We start from the raw sequence: 22,956 nt of genomic DNA, 5'->3' as shown, positions 1-22,956 counted from the left end.
AAAAAACAAAACAACTTCAAAACAAAGAGAAAAAGAACATTAAAAACAAATCTGGGTAACAACAAAAACACAGAAAAGTGAGTGCTTTTTCAAGTCTTCGGTACTCCATCGTGCTCCTCTCGTTTCAGTAGACCTCTCTCATATATTTGTGTATAGGTCTGCTGGAGGTCCATTGCTGATGGTAATTTAAGTAGGGAGCTGTGTCAGCATGTGTGGACTGCATAGGAACAAGTAAAATTTTATTCCATGCTGAAAAGAGAAGCAAACAATGTTTGAGCTTTGGAGCCTTCTTCAGGTCTGACAAGGAACAAACCTTTACTTGTTCCTTTCATGTTAATTTAGACCTGATCTCCAGCAAATACTTAACAGGACCTAAACTGGTCAGTTAGTTTAAATAGTTGAAAATATAGGCCACACTGCTCCAGGTGAGGCTTGAACTCAATCTCAGCATGAGTTCGATCGCACCGCTGGAGCTGCAGAAGTCTTTTTTTACACAGACTAATGCAATTGCAATCAGTCACGAAACAAACGAGAACTGCAGCTGTACACTTGAGACAGGACGCTACTGTATTAATTTTGTTTAACACTCCAGTCGAACAAGCCAACATGTCACTATTGCTAAATCGTTACAAACGACGTCAACTAATGACCAGTTTTATTTTTAACAGAACTTTACTGAAAGTTAAACTTATAAAACTACCTGAGCAAATAAATACAACAATTATTGTTCCTCTGACCTTCTCAGTATTTCTTTTTTTAAATTAATACATTTATTTATCCACAGTGTGCCTTGTGCTTACTTTTCAGAACTCTCTCTCCTGTGTCAGTAGGAGCTTACATTTCAAGTTAAGTTCTTTAATCAGTTCCAATATCTTCCTTTCAAAGTAGGGAAGAGCAAGCTGGCATGTTGTTTTGCCTGTGGTTATTCTTTATGACTATATCTTCTGACACCTGTGCACAATCCTACAACATTACAAGAGAAGCACTATAACAGGAGTCATAAAAATGCAAGAAGCCACTTTGAACAATCTTTCAGAATTGTAAAACAACTAACCCTTTGCTTGGCTGTCATTTGGTTTGTATACCAGTCCATCAAGAGCCAGCACCATCATCATCAGGTCATGTGCAGTCCTACACAACCTTGCGATTGACTGGGATGAGCTACCTTTTCCATCTCCATGGCATGCAGCACACTCTGGCTGTTTCAACACAGTCATTATTGGACCACAGTGTACTGTCTCTTCTGTCCTGTGGCTATCATAATCACTTTTAAGAAGCCAAGTTTGTTTCTTTAACATGTGCTTGGGTGCCACCCATTTCCTTATTATCCCTGCTTTCCACTGAAAACCACAAATACAGAGACCCATCACAATAAAATACTTAGCAAATCTATGCAGTTGACTCCCAAATTTTATAGAACATATTAAAAGCTCCCACTCTATTTATATAACCATTTGCTCTGTTCTGTTCTCTTCACTTCCTAGCATATCTTAAAGCTCACAGCTACTAGTAATGATTGACATTAAACATAAATAGTAAATGACACTTCTGTAAATACACACATTAATAAACTTCATTATTAATAAATATGGTATGAATGTAAAGCAATTTTAATTAATATTCCAATACATTTCCAAGCAACGGATTATTTCCACTATATTTGGGAGCCTTCTAATGCAATCCTACGTTACACCGAGTACGGTGCTAAGCCATATGAAGACAGTTTAAATTAGCCCGCTACTTTAGTTACTCTGGAGTGCTGCAGTTGTTACTTTGTGTTCATTGCAATTGAGAACAGGTTAAGTTCGGCACTGCGGACTAAGCACAGCAGCAAAGTTTGTTGCAATTGGACTTAAGCTGGAGCACAAGTTTAGACGGCATCTGCGTTCTAAGCATGGGTTGAACTCCTGTTAGTATGCTACTTTCAGTTCGATGCAATTGACCCATAGAGTTTGCCCTAATAAGATCTGAATAAAGCTTAAGCAGAGCCAACCCATTGCCTTTATAACTTCCATTAATCTCCACCCATCTTCCCTCGCTCACTTTTGATCTTTCTAAGACAAGCATTTAACTGGAGTTCAGCCCAATGATACTGGTGAGAACCAGAGAAAAAATATATATATATATTGTAACGCCCTCGCCTGGTGGTGAGGAGGAAGCGCCCCTAGGCGTGCATAGTACCGCTGGGCATGCTGGGAGTTGTAGCCGGGGAGAGTCTGAGGGTCAGCACGGTGACCAGCGGCTGACCCTACCTGTGTAAATAATGTCCTAGTAGTTCTAGTGCCCTGTGTAGTCTTATAAGTGTATAGCGTGTTGTTAAGTAATAACCACCATAAAGATGTGTACGTGTTCTGTCAGTCTTCTCATGTGCATGTATATGCTGTGTTTGGTTTTGTGGTTGTTAAAGAATAAAGCTATTGCTTGGTTTGTTAATCGTGTCTCCACTGGTCCTTTGTTCTGAGAAGAACCTGTGAATGCTATATCGGTGTCAGAAGCGGGCAGGATGGACAAATCGTGGCAGACACTACCCGATTCTGTCAAGTGCCGGTTGACTCTAAAAGAGACAAAACCCACCGGCAGCACACATAGGGAGCCTGAGCAACTCCTGGGTGCGACCGGTGGCCACGGCCCTTACCAGGGCTACTCAGTAGTTGTCCCGCCGGTAGAATTGGGGCGACTGACCGCTACTCCTGGCCAGTGGGTGCCCCTGAGAGAGGATACCCTCCCTGCCGGAAACGACCAGTGGCGCGGGTGCGACCCAGTCACTACAACAGGGAAGTGCCTTGTGAAACCTACGAGGCGCAGTTCCAGCTGGCGGCCCAGAAGAATGGCTGGAGCCGAGCGGAGATGGTGGCGGCTCTGGAAGGATCGGGCTGCCAAATGCTCTTGGATGTCTCGGAGGAGGACAGAGGCGAATACACGGCGCTGGCGGCAGCTCTCCAGCTGCACTTCGCCGTGGAGGAGCCGCTGGACCTGATGCGGGAGAGACTGGCCCTGCAGCAGCGCCAACCAGGAGAGCGACTGGGCCCGGTTGCCACTGATGTCATGTTCCTCGCCCGCCGAGGATACCCAACTTTTCCCCGGGAGGCGCAGCGGGAGATGGCTCTCCAGGCCTTTCTCAAGGCCCTCTCACCCGAGGAGCTGCTGCGCCACGTGCAGCTGGCCGCGCCAACATCGCTGGAGCAGGCCTTGGCCCTTGCTACACGGGCTGAGGCCGTGTTCGGGGTGACTGGAAGCGCCAGCAGACGCAGTGCACCCTGCCGGCTGACCGAGGCGACGACGGAGGAGTCCAGCGAGGGGGAAGAGGAGCCAGACCTTGCAGCGACCCCTGACGAACAGCCCCACACGCTGCTTTGCGACCGCTGCAGGAAGAGGGGACTCCGAACTCCTCGATCGGCGTCGGGAAACGGGAACGGGACAGCTCGCTGCAGTCCGGGGGAAACGGGTGCTTGCCTTCCGTCTGGGTGCAGCGACGGTGCGCCACCCCTGCTACCTTGCACCCATCCAGGAGGACTGCATTCTGGGGCTGGACCTACTGCAGCGAGTGGGGGCCAGGTTGGACTTGGACCGGCAGGAGTTGGTGTGGCATTGCGTGGAAGCGAGGTGTGCCGTTGAGGACCTCTTCCAGCGGAGCTGCGAGGGCCTCGATCAGGACCAGCGGCAGCGGCTCCAGGAGCTTCTCGCCCAGAACGAAGACCTCTTTGCGGCGAGAGATGAGGACTGCACCCGCACTGCCCTGGTCCAACACGAGATCAACACCGGCGACGCTCGGCCCATCCGCATCCCACCGGGACGCATGGTCCATGCCAAGCGGACCGCCGCCGAGGAAAAGATCCGGGAGATGGCCGCAGCGGGGGTGATTGAGCCCTCCGCGAGCCCGTGGTCGCCGCCAGCCGTACTGGTTAAAAAAAAAGACTGCTCGTGGAGGTTCTGCGTCAACTACCGCAAGCTGAACGAGGTCACCCGGAAAGATTCCTACCCCCTGCCGAGGATCGATGATGCCCTGGACTACATCACCGGGTCGACCTGGTTCAGCTCCCTGGACCTCCGCTGCGGCTACTGGCAGGTACCGCATGCTCCCGATGCTCGCCCGAAGACGGCCTTAACCATCGGCCAGGGCCTCTGGCAGTTTACTGTCATGCCTTTTGGCCTGTGCAATGCCCCGGCGACGTTCGAGAGGCTGATGGAGAGGGTGCTGGCATCGGTCCTGATCGGTCCTGACGATCTGCTGGTTCATGCACGGAGTTACGACCAGGCCTTGACGAACCTCCAGGCGGTGCTGGCCTGCATCCGCCGTGCTGGCCTGAGGCTCAACCCCCGCAAGTGCGAGCTCCTGCAGCGGGAGGTGACCTTCCTGGGACATATTGTTGGACCGCGAGGGGTGGCTACGGACCCAGGTAAGGTCACCGCAGTGAGGGGCTGGCCGACTCCACGCACCGTCGCGGAGCTCCGCAGCTTTCTGGGGTTGGCCTCGTACTATCGGAGGTTCGTCCGGGACTTTGCCAGCATCGCTGCCCCGCTGCACCGCCTCACCGACAAGGGCCGCCGTTTTACTGGGACTCGGGCTGTGAGACTGCCTTTGGCCGGTTGCGTGAAGCTCTGGTGGGGGCCCCCATGCTGGCCTACCCCGACCCGCGGTTGCCGTATATTCTCGACACCGACGTGAGTGACTCGGGGGTGGGGGCGGTGTTGGCGCAGGAAGGGCCGGATGGGGAGCGCGTAGTGGCTTACTATAGTCGGGCTCTGACTAGGCCTGAGCGGAACTACTGCGTGACCCGTCGCGAGCTGCTGGCGGTGATGGCGGCGGTCCACCACTTCAGGCCGTACCTGTTCGGGACCCAGTTCCGGTTGAGGACCGACCATGCGTCCCTCACCTGGCTGCTCCACTTTAAGGAGCCAGAGGGACAGATGGCGCGATGGATAGAGATCCTGCAGGAGTACGACTTCACTGTCGTGCACCGTGCGGGGTCTCGCCATCTCAATGCCGACGCTCTCTAGCGGCGCCCCTGCGAGGCCACGGACTGCCACCACTGCGCCCGACGGGAGCAGCGTGAGGAGGATGTCCGCACCGCGGCGGGGGTGAGCGCCGTGGCCACGGCCCGGGAGGGGCCGCTGGGGGTGGGCCTGCCAGACCTGGCGCAGCGTCAGGCAGCTGATCCTGACGTGGGGCCGGTGCTCCGCTGGAGGGCAGCTGGAGTGCGGCCTACGCGAGAGGAGCTCGCCCCGCACCCGAAGTCTGTCAAGGCCCTCTGCGCCCTGTGGGAGGCCTTGGAGGTAAAGGACGGGGTGCTGCGCAAGGGGTGGCGGGTACCCTCCAGTGGCAAGGTACGGTGGCAGCTGGTGGTGCCTCGGTCGCTCCGCGGGGCGGTGCTCCAAACGTCTCCGAGGCCGTTTTTATTGGGGTCTTTGCCACCGGGACGTGCAGCGGTACTGCCGAACGTGTGCGGTGTGCGTGGCGCAGAAGGGTCCCCCGAGCGCTCTCGGGCCCCCCTCCAACAACGCCAGGTGGGGGCTCCTATGGAGCGGGTGGGGGTGGACGTTTTGGGCCCGTTTCCACGCACCGAGGCCGGGAACCGCTACGTCTTGGTGGCCATGGATTATTTAATGAAGTGGCCGGAGGCCAACGCTCTCCCAGACCAGAGTGCCCCCACGGTGGCCGATGCACTGCTGGAGGGGATGTTTGCCAGGCTGGGGGTGCCAGAGGAGTTACACAGTGACCAGGGGCGTAACTTCGAGTCCCAGGTCTTCGCCAGAGTGTGCCAGCGCCTGGGGATCACTAAGACGCGGACCACACCGCTGCATCCCCAGAGCGACGGGTTGGTGGAGCGGTTTAATCGGACTCTCGCCACCCAGCTGGCCACCCTGGTGTCCCGGCACCAACGGGACTGGGACCGCCACCTCCCCCTTGCGCTCTGGGCGTATCGGACCGCGGTCCAGGAATCCACCGGGTGCACCCCGGCTTCGCTCATGCTGGGCCGGAAATGCGAACACCGGTGGACCTGGTCTTCGGACCGCCGCCCGGAGATGGGTCGGCACCACCGGCTGGACCGGACTACGAGTGGGACCTGCGGCAGCGGATACAGCGGGTGCACAGCTTTGCACGGACCCACCTGACACAGGTGGGGGTCCGGCAGAAGCGGTACTACGACCTGCGCTGCAGGGGGCCTGCCTTCCAGCCCGGGGACTCGGTTTGGGTGTACAACCCGCGCCGCCGCAAAGGCCTCAGCCCTAAGCTGGCGCCGTCGTGGGAGGGGCCCGCTGAGGTACTCGGGGTGGTGGGCGAGGTCTGCTACCGTGTCCGGTTGCGAACACGGGGGAGAGTGGTGGTCCTGCACCGAGACCGCCTGGCCCCCTACCGGGCCCGGGAGGAGGAGCCGTGTGGGGAGGCTCCAGAGGAGCAGCCGGGGCCGGAGCCGGCCGATAGTGGGGCGTCCGTGGATCACCAGCCGTCACCGCGGCGCAGCGGCCGCTCACGCAGGGTTCCGCAGCAGTTGGCCGAATACGAGTACAGCCTGAGGGGGGTGTTCGACGTCGGCGAGACGCCAGACGCTTCAGGTGGGGGCAGTGTAACGCCCTCGCCTGGTGGTAAAGAGGAAGCGCCCCTAGGCGCTCGTAGTACCGCTGGGCATGCTGGGAGTGGAAGCCGGGAAGAGTCTGAGGGTCAGCACGATGACCAGCGGCTGACCCTACCTGTGTAAATAATGTCCTAGTAATTCTAGTGCCCTGTGTAGTCCTGTAAAAGTATAGTGTGTTGTTAGGTAATTACCACCCTAAATGTGTGTACATGTTCGTCAGTCTCCTCATGTGTGTGTTGATCCTGTGTTTGGTTTTTGGTGTGGTTGTTAAATAAAGTCAGTGCTTGGTTAATCGCTGGTATGTGTGCCATGTTTGCCTTTGTCAGCATTTGTTTCAAAAATAAGTTCACGATACGTTAAAAACACAAAAAGCACAAACTTCATAACACAACGATACAAAATCAAAACCAAATCATAAAGCCAATTAAGTACCTATCCTTTGAAAACAGAGAACACCTTTATATCTACAAAAAAACCGTGACATTTGTATCTATATTTGAATTACAAAGCAGACCAAGTAGTCGCTGAATTCAAAGTTCAGATCTTGGCCAAAACAAGAAAATCAGACCTGAGCTAAATTCGGAACAAAAGCCTCTGCTTCGCCGTTTACTGAGCTTTTGATCAATGTCTGAGTGAAAAAGCCACTCTCTGGCACATACTGCCCAATGTAGCGTAATATTTCAGGTGATCTAAATCCCAGTTCGACATCAAGTTTCCAACTCGTTTCCTTAGTCTTGTTTACCCACGAACCAGGATTCTACTGTATGAACTTCCAGGGATATTACAAAATGTTTGATGGGGCATCAATCATTCCAGGCGGAAATGGACTCTTTTTTTTTCTCGAGGGATCATATTAAACATTTCATTCATATCAAGAGGAGGATCACCATGAGACACAAAACAAACAGTTTAATTCTGTCTTTTTTAGAAAGTAGCGTTTGTGATACATTAATAATATTTTCGTGGAAATATAGAAGTTGTAAATTTTTTAATTTATACTTGAATCGAAATGTGGTTTTGAGTCAAATATTAGTGTGTTCATGTAATTAGTTTGTGTTTGTCATTACTATATATATATTGCCATGTTACTAGAATTTGTAACTAAAGTTTACTAGTTGTGTTTTTTTATGATGATTAGCCATTTGTTGATTACAATTTAAAAGGTATGGGTTTAATAGTCGTATATTCTACATCTTTTGCCCACTGGGATGTGCTGGTTTTAATTGAACAAAGTTAGATACACATTTTCTAATGCAGCCTTCATTACAAGACAGTTTATTTCTCGAAAGCGTGATATGTAAAAAAGAGAAAAACGAAAATATATGGATGACAATATTTCAAAGATGAAGATATTACTTTTGAGAAATTTTCATTTTATGTATCTAGACGCTTTTCAACCTCTGCTTTTAGAACTTTGCTGTGCTTCCTGAATCATTTTCAGTGTTATAAACTGGGTGTGGAGGTAGCGATCACTTTGTAGAGCAGTTGACAGGCTGGAGCTGTTCAGACTACTCTTGTTATTTCTCAAATGCTTCCATCTTTTTTCTTTCACGCTAGGACGCGAGTGTGTACATGTGTTTGGTTTTCATTTCACTGATTCTCATTGAAGATTTGGGAATTAAAGACGAAAGAATCAGTTGCCTTGGAAAGCAGAAGCTTTGGTTCACAACGATCTTGAAGACACGCCCATGTAGTGCAGCGTGTGATATTTGTACTATAAAAGACCAAGTGCTCAAAGTGACGTCTGCGTTTACCGTTTAGACTTTTCATCTCGGGCACACTTTTAGAAAGCAAAGATAGAGCAGTTGTGTTGAATCACACCACGACAGCTGTCAGGAGAGTGGCGCAGCGGAAGCGTGCTGGGCCCATAACCCAGAGGTCGATGGATCGAAACCATCCTCTGCTATACGCACCGTCAGTTTAATGAAGTGAATTAAAACGGGTTTTTTTCTCTCGTGTGTGTGCAAACTTCACACTTACTGTATTCATTAATCTTTACCAATAGCAGATGCCCAAATGTATCTTTGGTTGTTCTGAGATCCTTGATAGTTTCCTCAAATCCTTCAAATGAACATCCATATCAAAGCACAGTGTACGAAGTTAATTTATTATATTTATTACTATATTTATTATACACGTGTAAATTAATTACTTTTTCGCAATAATTAATTTATTATATTTATTACTATATTTATTATACACGTGTAAATTAATTACTGCGAAAATAATTTACTTCGTACACTGTGCAGAGTGCCGTATACTCCTAGTTGCGGCACACACGATACATAATGTAAAAAGCCTCAGGCACTGTGTTAGATGTGTTTTCGACGTTTTATATGCGTTTATTAATGATTATATTTGATTATACGTCGAGGCGACGTATATATACGTATAGCCATATTTTCGCCGTGAATATACGTATATTCGAGGAATCAATGCCCACAGCTTGGCATACAAGGGTTTTGCTGAGGGGGTCTTGCCACCTGCCTGAAAAAAAACAGTAAAATGTTTGAGTGCCTATAGAGTTTATATTTTTATTTTCTTGAGAAAAGTTGATACCATTTCCTGGACACCCCGTCCCCCATCAGTGCGCGGTGCCCGGGGAAAAAGCTGTAGGGGGGCTTCTGAAATTCTGAGGGGGGAGTGATATTTCGGTTGAAACGGAGCTGTATGGTGCAGCTACCCAAATGAAATCTCGCAGCTATGCCATTGATTAGTGCTTCATGATAGAAGATAACGACTAGCAATCTGGTATTTGCGATGAAGTTCAGTTTCACATTTTTCGTCACTCTCACAGTTTGTATTGCCTGGAGCGAAAAGTACCATAAGCGTTCATTTTTGCAGCTACATGGACGTTCTGAATCGTTAAGAAAAAAATGTTGTAAAACCAACAGAAAGCACAGACTGCTATAACTAGTCCTAATTATATAACGATTTTAAGTATAATGATAAACTACTGCAAGGAATCGGTCCACCTGAGCAAACAGGATCGTAATGTTGACACTCAATAACGACACTGATATGTGCAGTTCCTGGACGGATAGCCCTCCTGCCCATCAAACAGACTGAGTGACTGTTCGTGTCATTTAGTGTTGTCTGACCATTGACAAAGTACAACTATTTTTTTAGGGCGCAAATTAAGTTAGGTAAATCTTTTTGCCCAAAACTGAAGGGGCGACACTCCTCCCTCCCCCCCGTGATGCCAGGCCTGTCCCCATCCTATTCCATAATGTCATTATATATAATACCATAAAACAGTACGATCCTTACTAACTGCATGCGTTAAAATTGCACATCAGCTCATAGCAGGGGGCACATAGCCGCGATGTATTATCAATGTTAAATTTCAACCATAATATCGACAACATTAATAAACGCATACGTTGAGAAAATATCGAACCCAGCATATTTTCCGGTTATATACCACAATGCATTGCTAGTATTCGTTGGTCACCATTTTGGACACGTTTTTCAAACGTAGAAGTATATCCGCAAATATCTCAGCAATCCTCTTTTGACGAGTAAGTATGAACAATAATAATACTATCTGAATACATACAGATCTTTCTTAATATTATTTTGATTAAAATAGTACGTGAATAAGCAAAAAATGGGACATAAAAATAGTGTGAATGGGGAAGATGACACAAAATCGTTTTTGCCGTTTCTGTATTCTTATTCTATGTTGTACTTTCAAACTTTGGGTACTCTTTAATTAGGACAGACTTTATTGCTCAACTGCTATGATGCAAGCCAAATTTTATACATTTATTTCAGCTTTGAGCTTAGTAAACCGTTCATTTTTTAGATTATACTAAAGTTTATATTAATCATCATTTTTTTGGGAAGTAATATTATATAATTTTCTCCTAGCTGCGGTGCTGAAGTCCCACCCTACATCAACAGAAAAAGAAATAAAGGAGCACGCAATGTGTTACTTGAAGAATGCATATGCAAGGCAGGGGGCCAGGAGATCTGGACACTGAAAATAATAGGTTTTTGGTTCTAACTGTGAGGACAATTAGACAGGGTTTGCAAATAGTGGACAAAAATCGTCTTAACTTCCATTGTAATATTTTTTTTCTTGGAAATATAGAAGTTGTACATTTTAAAATGTATATTTGAATCAAAATGTGGTTTTGAGTTAGTGTGTTAATGTAATTAGTTTGTTTGTCATTACTATACTGTATATTGCCATGTTACCAGAATTTGTAGCTGAAGTTTAAGACTAGTTGTGTTTTTTATAATTATTGCCCATATGTTGATTGTTGATTGATTGTATACAATGTATAATTTGAAACACATATGTTTCAGGTGTGAATGTGTATTTTCAGAATAAATTTCTAAACCTAATCATTGGCTTGGTTTACTTGTTTCTACACCTATAAAACCTATCTTTGATGTATAATAGACCTCTACCCATATACGTATAATAGACCTCTAATGTTATCCGTATAATAGACCTCTAACCATATACGTATAATAGACCTCTAAAGTTATCCGTATAATAGACCTCTACCCATATACGTATAATAAGCCTCTAAAGTTATCCGTAAAATAGACCTCTAAAGTTATCCAGAACTCCAACCATATATGTATAATAGTCCTCTAAATTTATCTGTATAATAGAACTCCAACCATTTATGTATAATGAACGTCTAAACATAGACGTATAATTGACGTATAACTTTAGACGTATATTAGAATTTCATTCTAGACAAATTGCAGACCACATATAGACGTCTAAGGTATGCGTTTAATAGACGTATATTATACGTCTTTTGCCCACTGGGTCTGCTTCGTGGTTTATTAAGCTTTTGATCAACGTCTGAGTGAAAAAGATTTGCTATTTTATCTCTTTGATTAAAGTTCACAAAAAGAACATTCCTTCGAGCCGGAGTCAAACCAGCGACCTAAGGATGCCTTACTATTTCCCCTACAGTCCTCCGCTATACCAACTGAGCTATCGAAGGGGTGTAGGGAGCATTGTTTCCCTTGAATTTAAGCCACAAAGCAGGTTTCTACTGTATGAACTTCCGGGGAAATTAAAAATTGTTTGATGGGGCATCAATCGTTCCAGGCGGATATTGACACTTTTTTTTTCTCGAGGGATCATATTAAACAATTCATCAGTATCGAGAGGGGGATCACCATGAGACACAGAACAGTTTAATTCTATCTTTATTAGAAAGTAGTGTTTGTGCAACATTAAAAATATTTTCGTGGAAATATAGAAGTTGTGATTTTTAAAACTTATATTTGAATCGAAATGTTGTTTTGAGTTAAATATTAGCGTGTTAATGTAATTAGTTTGTGTTTGTCATTACTATATATATATTCCCATGTTACTATAATTTATAGCTGAAGTTTACTAGTTGCGTTTTTTATGATATATTGTAATAAACAATATTGTAATAAACATTATCATGTTTAATACAATATTGTATAAAATGCATAATTGGAACTACATATTTTTCAGGTGTGAATAATTGTATATTTTCAGAATAAATTTCTAAACCAAATCATTGGCTTGATTTACTAGTTTCTACACCTATAAAACCTATCTTTGATGTATAATAGACCTTTAACTATATAGGTATAATAGTCCTCTAAATGTATCCGTATAATAGAACTTCAACCATTTATGTATAATGGACATACTGTAAAATCAGAGATGTCTAATTGACCTATAACAATATACGTATATTAGAATTTCATTCTAGTCCCATTAAGGGACATTTTGATCCAGTGCAGTCAGGCCAGTTCCACTTCAACTGCGCCCGACAACGGAGGTCGTTTTGAAAACAACGAGAGTAAAGGGACACTGCAGAACATCACGTCTGAGTTTCAAGACAGTAACATCAGAGATTGGAAGCTAGGGAGTTTCAGGTCTGTTTTTTAGTATAGGTTCATGAAAGTCTAAATACCTTTGCAAGAAATATTTCAGAATCCCAGTCAAATCCAGTACAATTGCTGCACAGATCTGCATTCTACAATAAGAAAACTGTCCATTTAATCAAACACGCCTCATAAAGCATTTTTAAAACAGGAATGCATCTTTCTATAAAAATAAAATGACTTGAAGGGTGCTATAAGCTAAGGTGTGAAAGCCTGCTCTACAGAAGAAGTATATCCAGAGGTGCCAAAGAAGTCGAGGTTTCACCTCGTGAGAGAAAGCATCTCAGAAAACGAAGTTGCAGTCACTTCCATGCGTCATAACACCACTAGGTCAGACAACAAGAGCTGAAGAGCCGCTGTCGAGAGTAATGCGGCCGAGCGCTCTAAGGAGCTGGATTAAAGCTCCAGTCTCTTCGGGGGCATCTTTTGGGATTACACCACTGCTGCATATCTCCTTGTTAAAAATCCCTATTTTTTGTTGTTGCTGCCTCCAGGCGATGTAAACAAGATTCAGAAAAAAATAATTTATCCACCCTTGAAGGCGCGGTGGCCAAGTGGTAAGGTGTTGGTCTTGTAAACCAAAGATCGTGGGTTCAAGCCCCACCCGTGCCTGTTTCATTTGTCACCACTCTCCTTTAGTTTCAAAGTCTTTAAAAAATTTGCAATGTAGGGGTTTCTATAGTAAGAAGAACATAACTGTCGCCAGTGATTAGTGTTCGTGCATATCCTGCCCTGTTTTTTAGTCGACAAAGCCTGTCTCTCTTCACACCCATCTTTCAAATGATCGTCTCAGCATTGGGAAGGAACGTGCGTTTGGTACAACCCCCACTCCATGGTCTGATCACAAACAGATCGAGTGAGCTGTCAGTCTAGGTTGGAAGAACCGTTCAAAAGCACTAAAAATCTGACTTAGGAACGAGAAGACCGAGTTTTTTTTTTAAACGAGTAAACGATAAAATTATATAAGTAGTGGGACAAAACATTGTCTGCCTGCAAGACTATGTCATGCTAAACGCCACAAATTGTGTTCTTCCAGTTGTGTCAATCGTCCTAAAGTTACGGAAAATCAGATGCAACTGGTGCATTCAGCATACATTTCTTCAGGATAGTCGAATGGTTTAAAATAACGATTTCATAGATTCTTGTCTTTTAAGCTGTGTGTTCCGCTCTCCAAATAGAGGAGCGGGTTCAAATCCCACTCCCGACAGTAAGGCGTTTTACCCTGTCTTACACTGTTCCAGTCTTGTTGTTCTCGCTGACAATCACAATAGGAGGAAAACGGAGAAACTGCTTCGCAAGAACACAACGGACAGAAAAAAGCTTCGTAAGCACGTGAATGTGATTATCATAAGATATGCATTCAAATGTTGAAGCCCGAATTATAAAAGCAGCAGAAGAAAGGTGCAGCACAAGGCAATTTGTGAGAATTCGCGGGTTTTTATGTGGCTTGGACTTCTTTCATGCCTATGAAGGTGACCCCCTTTTCATTTTCATTTTCAAACTTCAGAACAGAATAACAAAAAGGTTTCATGTAAGACCGTTGGAAATACCGGTTTCATGATGTATTCGGCGAACCTGAATGAAATATTTTAGTGCGTGGTCAAATGCGAAGAATTAAAAAAAACCCTGGAAAATCAACTCTTGCAGTAAATGTCATAAATTTAAAGCGTGTAGTCTGCATGAACAGAGCAACGCAGCAGTCTGTAAAAACGAAGCCACAAGTCCTCTTTTATCTCGGGCAGTGCATTCAGATAAGATGGCTCTGCAGAAGACATGAGAAATGCCGAACTCGTTGTTGCCATTATTGCTACTCTTGCTACTGTAGTTTTAAGCTCTAATCAGAGGGCATGTACAGTTGTACAGGAGCTAGACTACTTTGCGCCATCAAAATTCCATTATGTGAATTTAAGGTTTTAATAATAACAGCATTAACTATACAATGCGTGCTCAAAAAACGCTACCCATTAGCTTAAGAAGCAGCCGTGTTTTAACAAAGTGTGGTATTCGAACAGTAAATGCTGAAGTTTTTAATACTTGTGAGCAGATCTTCCTCGAGTCAGACACACTCTTGCTCGCCCGATGCTTTCAGAGCAATATCTGAATCGAGGCTCAAAATGGAAAGAAAGCTGAATCAGGCAATGGTCATAAGGCACTCGGGGTCACTGTACCCTATAACGTCCTGCTTGCACTGTCCTACTTAAAGCTTAGAGGGATCAGAAAGGACACAAACAACCCTTGAATCCACAATCTTGAACTTAAAGGTCGCCAGCTCTACTGGCTGCGCCTCTTTTGCTCCTCTATTACAACAGTAATATTACTAGCGTTGATTCACCATAGTATAGTAGGCTGAGACTTTGAATGCAATGGGATGGTGGCCAAGAGCTAAGTTATCAGTCTTCTAAACCTACTGTGCCTTCCTTATTCACCTCCATTTTATTTTATCTAGATTGTCAAGTAACTTGCAAAACGTCTCTACTTGTTACTCTGTCTCAAAATTGTAGAGAAAAGTTATCTGTTATAGCCTTAACAGAATGCAGAAATAAAATATATGGGATTTGTTAAGAACTTTATTGTCTTTTCACAAATTACTACAGAATAATACAAAGAAGACATTTTATAGTCTTATATTGAAACCATGAAACCTATGCACACATTCACAAGAGATTACAATAGAAAAACGCATTTGCTCAGGAAAATTAGATCACGTATGATGTTAAATAGTTTCTTAAAATCACACTAAATTGCAATCTTGAAACCAAAATTAGAAATATTGAAAACAACCTTTGTTCCCCAGGAAGAAAAGCTGTTTTATATGATGGGACCCGGTTTTAGGTAATCAAGATTGGGAATACAACTGTACCCTAGCAAAGGAAAATGTTACACAAACTTTGGAAAGCACACTCTGAATCCATCCGTATATTTGATTTCCAAGATCCGTTCAAAGCAACTTGGCTCTTCACAAGCAAATCATTTCAGGGAAGAAATTCAGTTTAGTCAGGTGTGCATTCAGCACACCTTTTTACTCTTGCTTGTCAGTATTGCCGAGTGGTCTAAGGTGCAAAACTCAAGGATGTGTGTCTTTCTAGCTGGCTTGGGTGTTCTGGTCTCCAAATGGAGGGGTGGGTTCAACTCCCACTCCTGATAGCTTCTGTTTTTACCTCTCTTGAATTGTTCCAGTGCTTGCTGACAGTGAATGACTGTAAAAGCAGCAGAAGTAAGCAAGCAACTCAGTGCAATTTGCAGAGTATTCTGCACTGTTAAAATCCATGGGTGTTCATACTTTTTGGAATTCATAGCTCAAGAAGTGACTCCTGTTTCATTTTCTATTCACCAACTCGATTTGCATTCTGCCCCTCACACCTCACAACAGAATAACAAATGGCTTCATGAGCCACAGGATCCCCATGCAGATACAGTTTGCACTATGTATTAGGTAACCCAAATGAAATATTTTAGTGTTGTCTCAAATGTAAGAAATTTCATGAAACCTCAGAATGGAACGCTTGCAGAAAATGCCAGCAATTCAAAGCGTGTAGGCAGCATGAACAGACCAAGGCAGCTCTAAGTTACAGCGATCTGAAGCCACAATTCCTTATTGCGCTCAGCAGTGCTTTCGGAGTTGACGGCTCTGCATAAGAAATTAGAAATGCTGGACTCCAAATACGATCTTGCCATTACTGCTACTCCTGCTGCTGTAACTTAAAGCTCTAATCAGTTATCAAAGTTGTACAAGGGCTACACTTCTTTGCCCTGCCAAAATACCATTATGTGAGATTAAGAAGAAGAAGTATTGCAACAAAGTGTTATCTTCAAACAGTAAATGCTCAGGTGTTTATTCTTACTCGTGAGCAGATCACCCTCGATTTAGAAAAACCTTTGCTTGCCCCTTGCTTTCACAGCGATATCTGAATCAAGCCCCAAAGCAGTAAGAAACTTGAATTACACAAAGCACATACGACATTGGGTTGTCACTGTACACTATCACGTCCTGCTTGCACTGTCCTACTAAAAGATTAAAGGGATCAGAAAAGACACAAACGACCCTTGAATCCACAATTCTGAACTTAAGGGTCGCCAGCTCTACCAACTGCACCTCTCTTGCTCCTTTATTACAACAGTAATATTACTAGCATTGGTTGAACATGGTATCTTAGGTTGACAGCTGGAACACGTGACTCATATGCAGTGACAGTGCCATTCTCAGATATCGCTGCACCATATTGGTTTGGGAGCAGGAGTAAATTTACCGTGGAAACACACGTGCCTCCATTTAGGTTGGCAACTTCCAAGAAAATAATTTTCACACATTGAATTTGATCTTCATATTCCTTTTGTATTCTCAGCTGTAATATTTCACAATTACAGTTCAGATTTGTTGGAAAACTTAAAATAAACAATTTTCTAAAAATAATCTCATGAAGTATTGCCAGGATCTATATTTAGCGTTCGGTAGCAATAGCACTGCTGATATTAATGGAGTAGAAATGTATGATGTATTGACAGCTTTATCTGAAGTGAGAAGTCCTAGAATGCCGCCCATAAAAGTGTTAGGATTCATATGAAGAAATACCCTTTTCCACCCAAAATGCTGCTATTATGTGAACCAGTTTCGGTAGCTTCTGGCCGCGATTTTCCAAAACTGAAACTAATAACAAAATTATTGCACCACGTTCGAAAAATGTATATCAAGACTAGTAAGAAGACAAGATATTACAGAAATATTAAAAAAAACGATGCAAGCATAAAAAGTAGATCAATTAAATTCAATTAAGTTTTTTTTTTGTTTTTGAGAAATGGGTATGCACACATCAGAAGACACTAACGTTTGTCTTCGATAGAGTGTGTGCATAACAGTTTAACACAAAAGGTTTTTAATTGTGATTTTGTTAAATTCAATAAATCATCTAGCAAGAAATAAAGAAATTGTTTTATTTCGTAAACTATAAACCATGAAGAGATTTACAGGTCATGTCCTTCGCTTTGTAGGTAAACAATCAGTCTTTTAACTTAAGTGTTCAGCATTCAAGTGGATGGTTGTGTTTCTTGAATCTCTTGTGATCTTCAAAAGTCATTGTTTTGTCCTTCATGGTTTTGATTTGTACCATGGATATTTTACATGTTCTATTTATCATTTTTCTTCCCATACGGAACACGTTCAAGGTGTTGTTGTCACTGTGCTGCATGTAGTTAATCTACACAAGAGCACATGTAACTGTACAGGACACGCAGTGAAGAGCTCACGCAGTTTTCAGCTCAGTGTGGAGTCCAGAGGGAGGACTCGCTCGCTGAACGAGCTCTCAAGAAATCCCGGCTGAGATTAAACAGGTGCTTCTTTAACAGCCAAGACAAATCTAAGACCTTCTCTGGCTTTCTTGTAGATTACGTTAAATTAGTTAAAATCATTTGATAGTTAACAAGACTAAATGCATTGGAAGTACCTTTAAAGCAGTAGAGCAACATTGTAGCACTTCGAGAGTATCTAGATTTTATTTTATAAACCTGGCTCTCTCTGAACACAAGCGAAGACGTTTGCTATGTGAGGGCGGTAACAAAACACCTGGAAATGCCAGGAATTGAACCCAGAACCTCAAACTTGCAAGGCATGTGCTTTACCACCAAACTACACCCCCTGTAAAGTAAATATAACTGTCTGCACAAGCAGTTCATCACAGACAAAGAATACCTGCAGTTGCCAGCTTTTCCTTTTCCTTTACTATAGAGTAAATTCATGGGAAAAAAGAAATAAGGATGGGAAAAGAATCGCATTAAAGCTTCCAGTGACTGGGCACAAATGAATCAGTTATACAGTCATTGGATGTCTGTGTCTTCATAACTTTTAAGACTTTAACTTGAACTTGTGCCTTTTCCTAAAATATTTACCATTTGTAGTGACTCTTTCATGTCAGATATTCTCAGTTCCTCATCACCGGAATCACTTTCAGAATAGACAGGAAATCTGAAGTCCATCTGGGTTGATGCACTGTCTGGTGAAAAAGCCAAGTGTTGAAAATAACATACCTAACCATAGATTGAAACAACAAACCCCCATCAGAAAATATTGTAATAATGTACCACTTCAGTTTCCTCAACGACGTGTTCCTCATTCAAAGAGGCCATCTTCGCGGCAGTCAGTGGCTGGTCCAGACACCTCAGTCGGTAGTTTATACCGGACACCCCAGCTAATTTTAAGCATAAACACTTTTAAATTGGTTGGGGTGCTATAGTAGACCCCAACCACAAACCTCATGATTGGGGGGAAGAAAAAGAAAATTATGTGCAAAATTATATCAGATTAGAAAATGTAAAGCTTTTGTGGAATGTTTAGATCTTTACATTTTACTGACAACTTCTCTGCAGTTGGAACTGCTAGGTCATAAAAGGCTTAGGGTTCATATTTCTAAAAAACACATCTCTCAGAACTTTACGGTTTCGGGCGTGGACAGTGAAGTGACCTAAAAACCTACATAAGGACTTGGCTTGCAGTGTCTGAGTCTGTCAGTCTTGGGAGATCTTTGGACTTCAGAAGAATAGAACAGTGGCACACAAAGAGCAGATACAGACAGTGGAAGACTCCCTTTTTTGAAGCCTTGCACTACAGGACTTGATGGATGACGATGAATTTTTCTTGGGTATGTACATTCGTCTTATTAAAATTGAAATTACAGCATTGTTTGATGCATTTCCATTAGATGCAGCAGATATACACCCGACGCAGGCGATAGGCTCAACAGGGAATAAATCTGTGGTGTTGGAGTCGTCAGAACTCTCCGGCATCAGTGGGTAAGAATTACAACCGTGTACATCTGTATTGTGGACAGTGTTCTTTCTTCTCTTTCTGAGTGAGTCTGGGTATAAGCCAATGGCTGTAGCGAACATAAATGGCGTCACAAGTGTCAGCTGCAGAGAACTTAACACCATTGCTAACGAGAGCATGTCCATTAGATTAGATGCAGGCAGCAGGCTCGACGGGGAATTAAAGTGTGGAAGAGAAGCAGAGCGTTTCTAAATAATCTTTGACAAATGGTGCGTATTACTTAAGAGTTTAACTAATTAAAAAATGTCCTGCTTACATAAGTTTTCTATTTTCTTGGTAATTTGTGATATTAGGTATCATGGTCAACACCTAACACCCTTTTTTTTTTCTTATCCGTAAAGACACTGCTCAGGCTTCAAATAATGTTAGTGGGGCCCAAAACGTGAGGCACAGCACAAACATGAAAAAAGGTTAGTATTAATTAAGCGGTGCCAAGTTGTATTGTAAAACACCTCTTTTATCAGTTACAATTAAAAGGTTACCCAAAAACAAATATGAACCTGGATCCATATTACTTAAACAGTTACTTCTTTTGGAGGAATGTTAACTAATTAAAAGTTCCTAGTTTACGCAGTTTTCTGTTTTTGATGTATTCAGCATTGCTGACTAATCCTTAATACCCATTTCTTATTCACACAGACGCGGCATCTTCGAGAGTGGAAAAAGATGTGGGAGAAATGGGGTAGCAGACGCTAGGCCCAGTGGTGATTTCATCACGGAAGGCCGTAGTTAACAAAACGCTGTCTGGATCAAAACATGTCAGACCTTTGGATAGAACTAATAGTGCGTTTAGAGACTTGTCGAGTGGTAATGTTTTAAAGTGTGTGAGCTACATAGCTCAGTTACTAGCTATGGGGAACACTAATGAAATGGATAAAAAGAGAAAATTAGTGCGCCAAAAATCTGTTTTTGCCGATGTACAACCCGATCTACCAAAAAATGTCCAGTCTTTTACCACTTTCCTTTTTGACATAACTTCAACAGCGTATTTAGCTCAAAAGGCAGCATTTCGCGACCTGGCAATGGGATTTTATGGTACAAATGCGCCGAACGCTGATGGATGTAAATGAATAAACACGTGATTTTAAAAGTGGTTAAAAGACCGACCCCTTACCAACATCACGCGTCAGTATGTTAATAAAAGAATTAAACTTGAAAAAGCATTTTTGTTGAGACACAAAAGATTCAGAGAGAGACACAACATTCCACATGACCAACCCGATCCACACAATGAGAATGCTGGAGTAGAAAATAATGTAATGGTCAGGGGTGCTGCAGTAGAACCTGATAACGATAACTTTGAAAACTGAGAGCCAGTTGTGATGAACGATGAGAATCATGTTGGTGGCGGTGGCGATACGAATAGAGACCCCTTAGTTTTCCTGGAACTCGTGCAACGTTATGACAGTACCGATAAAAATTTTAGGGCATCAGAGAACTATAAAGAATTTCGTTTTGTTTATCTTGACAAAGTTGACTCATATGTAGTGGCTATAGACACTGTACATGGAGCAGTCCAAAGAATACTGGATGAAATTTCACCAAGTGTAGGTCCTAATGACTTTGTGCAGTTGTGTTTGTCTTCCAGCAGGTTTAATGACCTGCTTTTCTCGCTCAGAAGGTGTCCCAGAGAATTAAATGAATTAAATGATTTTTTAAAATCACATCTCAGACCTCTTACAGAGCCATACAGATGTTCTAACAGATGACACCCTCAGATTAGTAGTCACAATATAATGGAATATGGAGGGCGGTGCTCACAGAAGGTTTAAATCCATTTTGTACAGTAGGGTAATAGAACGGAAGGTACACCTTGTCGACTTACATTATCTGGACAGTAATCTGGGTTTTGCAGGCTGTGTGTACGGCTTAATGAATACTCTCTACACGAATATGCGATAATTAAAGTGGCTGAGCAATTTCACCACGATTTGTCTTTTTCAGAGAATCAGAAAATTAGCTTGTCAGATGTTGCAGCTTTTGAAAAACATTTAAAGGTGCTCATTTTTTTGTAAAATTTTGTACCATGATCAGGGCGAGTGGAAATATTTTACATCGGGCCCTACGCTGCCAGAATCTAAAATACTTTTTGATCAATAAATAAATGAAAAAGTATATCATTTTATGTTATTTGTTTTTTTGGGTTCTCTTTATCTATTTTATGACTCAGACGAAGATCTGATCACATTTTAGGTCAAATGTATGCAGACATACAGAAATTTTAAAGGGTTCACAAACCTTCTAGTACCACTGTAGTTATTTTATTTTTTATTTTGTTGTGTCCATTGTTCCCCTGCCTGCCTGGCTCTTGACCTGTGACTGTCTGAATGCACACAGGAGACTTTCAGGAAGGGGGTTTGTCCTGAGCCTCTGTGAAATACCCACACACTCTCATGAATAACTGCTCCATTAGCACATCACTGTACAACTAAACCACTCTGCCAGGGAGAGCCAGGACTGGACCTCAGCCCTGAACCATCCCCCTCACTGCAGCAGGGGCGCAGACAAGATACTGAATCCATCTTTTCTCCAGAAAGCAATGGCCTCACTGCTATTTCTCCCAATCCAAGCAGCAAGTTACAACACCACCATTTTCAACTCATCTGGGAGTTCCCACTGCAGTATTGACACAAGCCAGTGGACACTGATTTGGGCCAGAGCTGCATAGCTCCTGGTAACTCAGTGCTGCTTAAGAAAACCGGGCCTGCTCTTGTGCTGGGCAGACCAGTCACCTGTGTTGATTTGCCTTCACATGAGGGTACCATTCATGGATCCCTGTTGAAAAGGACCAACCAGTGACCAGCTTGATACCCCAGCAAGAAAGAAACTATACCGATCTCAGGTTCTGTTTTATGTGATTCTGATTGCATGTTAGATAGCAGTTTTTTTTGTTATGTTTTAACAGCTTCTATATTTTAACATTTTTATGTCATAACGTTATTTTTTGTTGTTGTTTTGTTTTATAGTGTGATGTACTGCAGTTATGTTGTTGTTTTGTTTCAGTTTTTATATAGGAACTGTTTTGCCATTTTATTTATTCTTCCATGTTCCAGTTGAACTGGTTTTCTTAAACCATTTAATCTGACTCAGTTTTGGAATATTCCTGAATGCTGCACTATACAACACAGGCAGAAAAAAGTCTCCAAAATAAAATTTCCAGACAGGATAAAATTGTCACCAGTCCAAAGGTTTCCTTTGGCACCCAAAATCCAGCACTGAGTGAAAAAAAAGTAAAAGTTATTATTTTATATATATATAATATATAATATACTATATAATATATATATATATTATATATATTGTATGTATAAATATAGATTTTTACAGATCATCACACTGAGTATTGGTGGTTCAGTCATAAAATTTTTAAAGAAAGGGCCGAACATGCGAGGCGTTCTTGAATCAGAACCAGGCTATACAGGTTTCTGTTCTGTGGTGGTCAGGACACATTTCTACAAGAAAAAGGAGGAATTACTTCACTCCTATTAAGCATGAGCTGAAACAGGATAAGAACGGGAGATTTTGTGTGTTTGTACATATGTCAACGCATTATCTACATCGTAGTGCCTTTCTCATTTGCACAATACTAGAAGGACCATAGAGCAAGCTCTTTATCAAGAGTAAGATTGAAACCCATGCCTTCAGGGTGACAACACTATTAAAAGCTTT

The 22,956-nt window shown here is 43.1% G+C and overlaps 1 protein-coding gene and 2 non-coding genes across 3 annotated transcripts in view; 1 reads left to right on the top strand and 2 right to left on the bottom strand.

Annotated features, from left to right (window-relative positions):
• LOC148662626 (uncharacterized) overlaps positions 1-22,956 on the bottom strand; it is a 783,119-nt gene that overhangs the window by 102,730 nt on the left and 657,433 nt on the right. The window lies entirely within an intron of this gene.
• trnay-gua (transfer RNA tyrosine (anticodon GUA)) lies at positions 11,461-11,548 on the bottom strand. Its single transcript is given in 2 exon segments — positions 11,461-11,496; positions 11,512-11,548. It is a non-coding gene; the product is annotated as a tRNA-Tyr (tRNA).
• trnat-ugu (transfer RNA threonine (anticodon UGU)) lies at positions 13,014-13,085 on the top strand. The gene has a single exon. It is a non-coding gene; the product is annotated as a tRNA-Thr (tRNA).

The sequence above is a fragment of the Lepisosteus platostomus genome, chromosome 5, assembly GCF_059453375.1.
Source record: "Lepisosteus platostomus isolate fLepPlt1 chromosome 5, fLepPlt1.hap1, whole genome shotgun sequence".
Classification (NCBI taxonomy): domain Eukaryota; kingdom Metazoa; phylum Chordata; class Actinopteri; order Semionotiformes; family Lepisosteidae; genus Lepisosteus; species Lepisosteus platostomus.
This window is presented reverse-complemented; position numbering and strand designations above follow the sequence as displayed.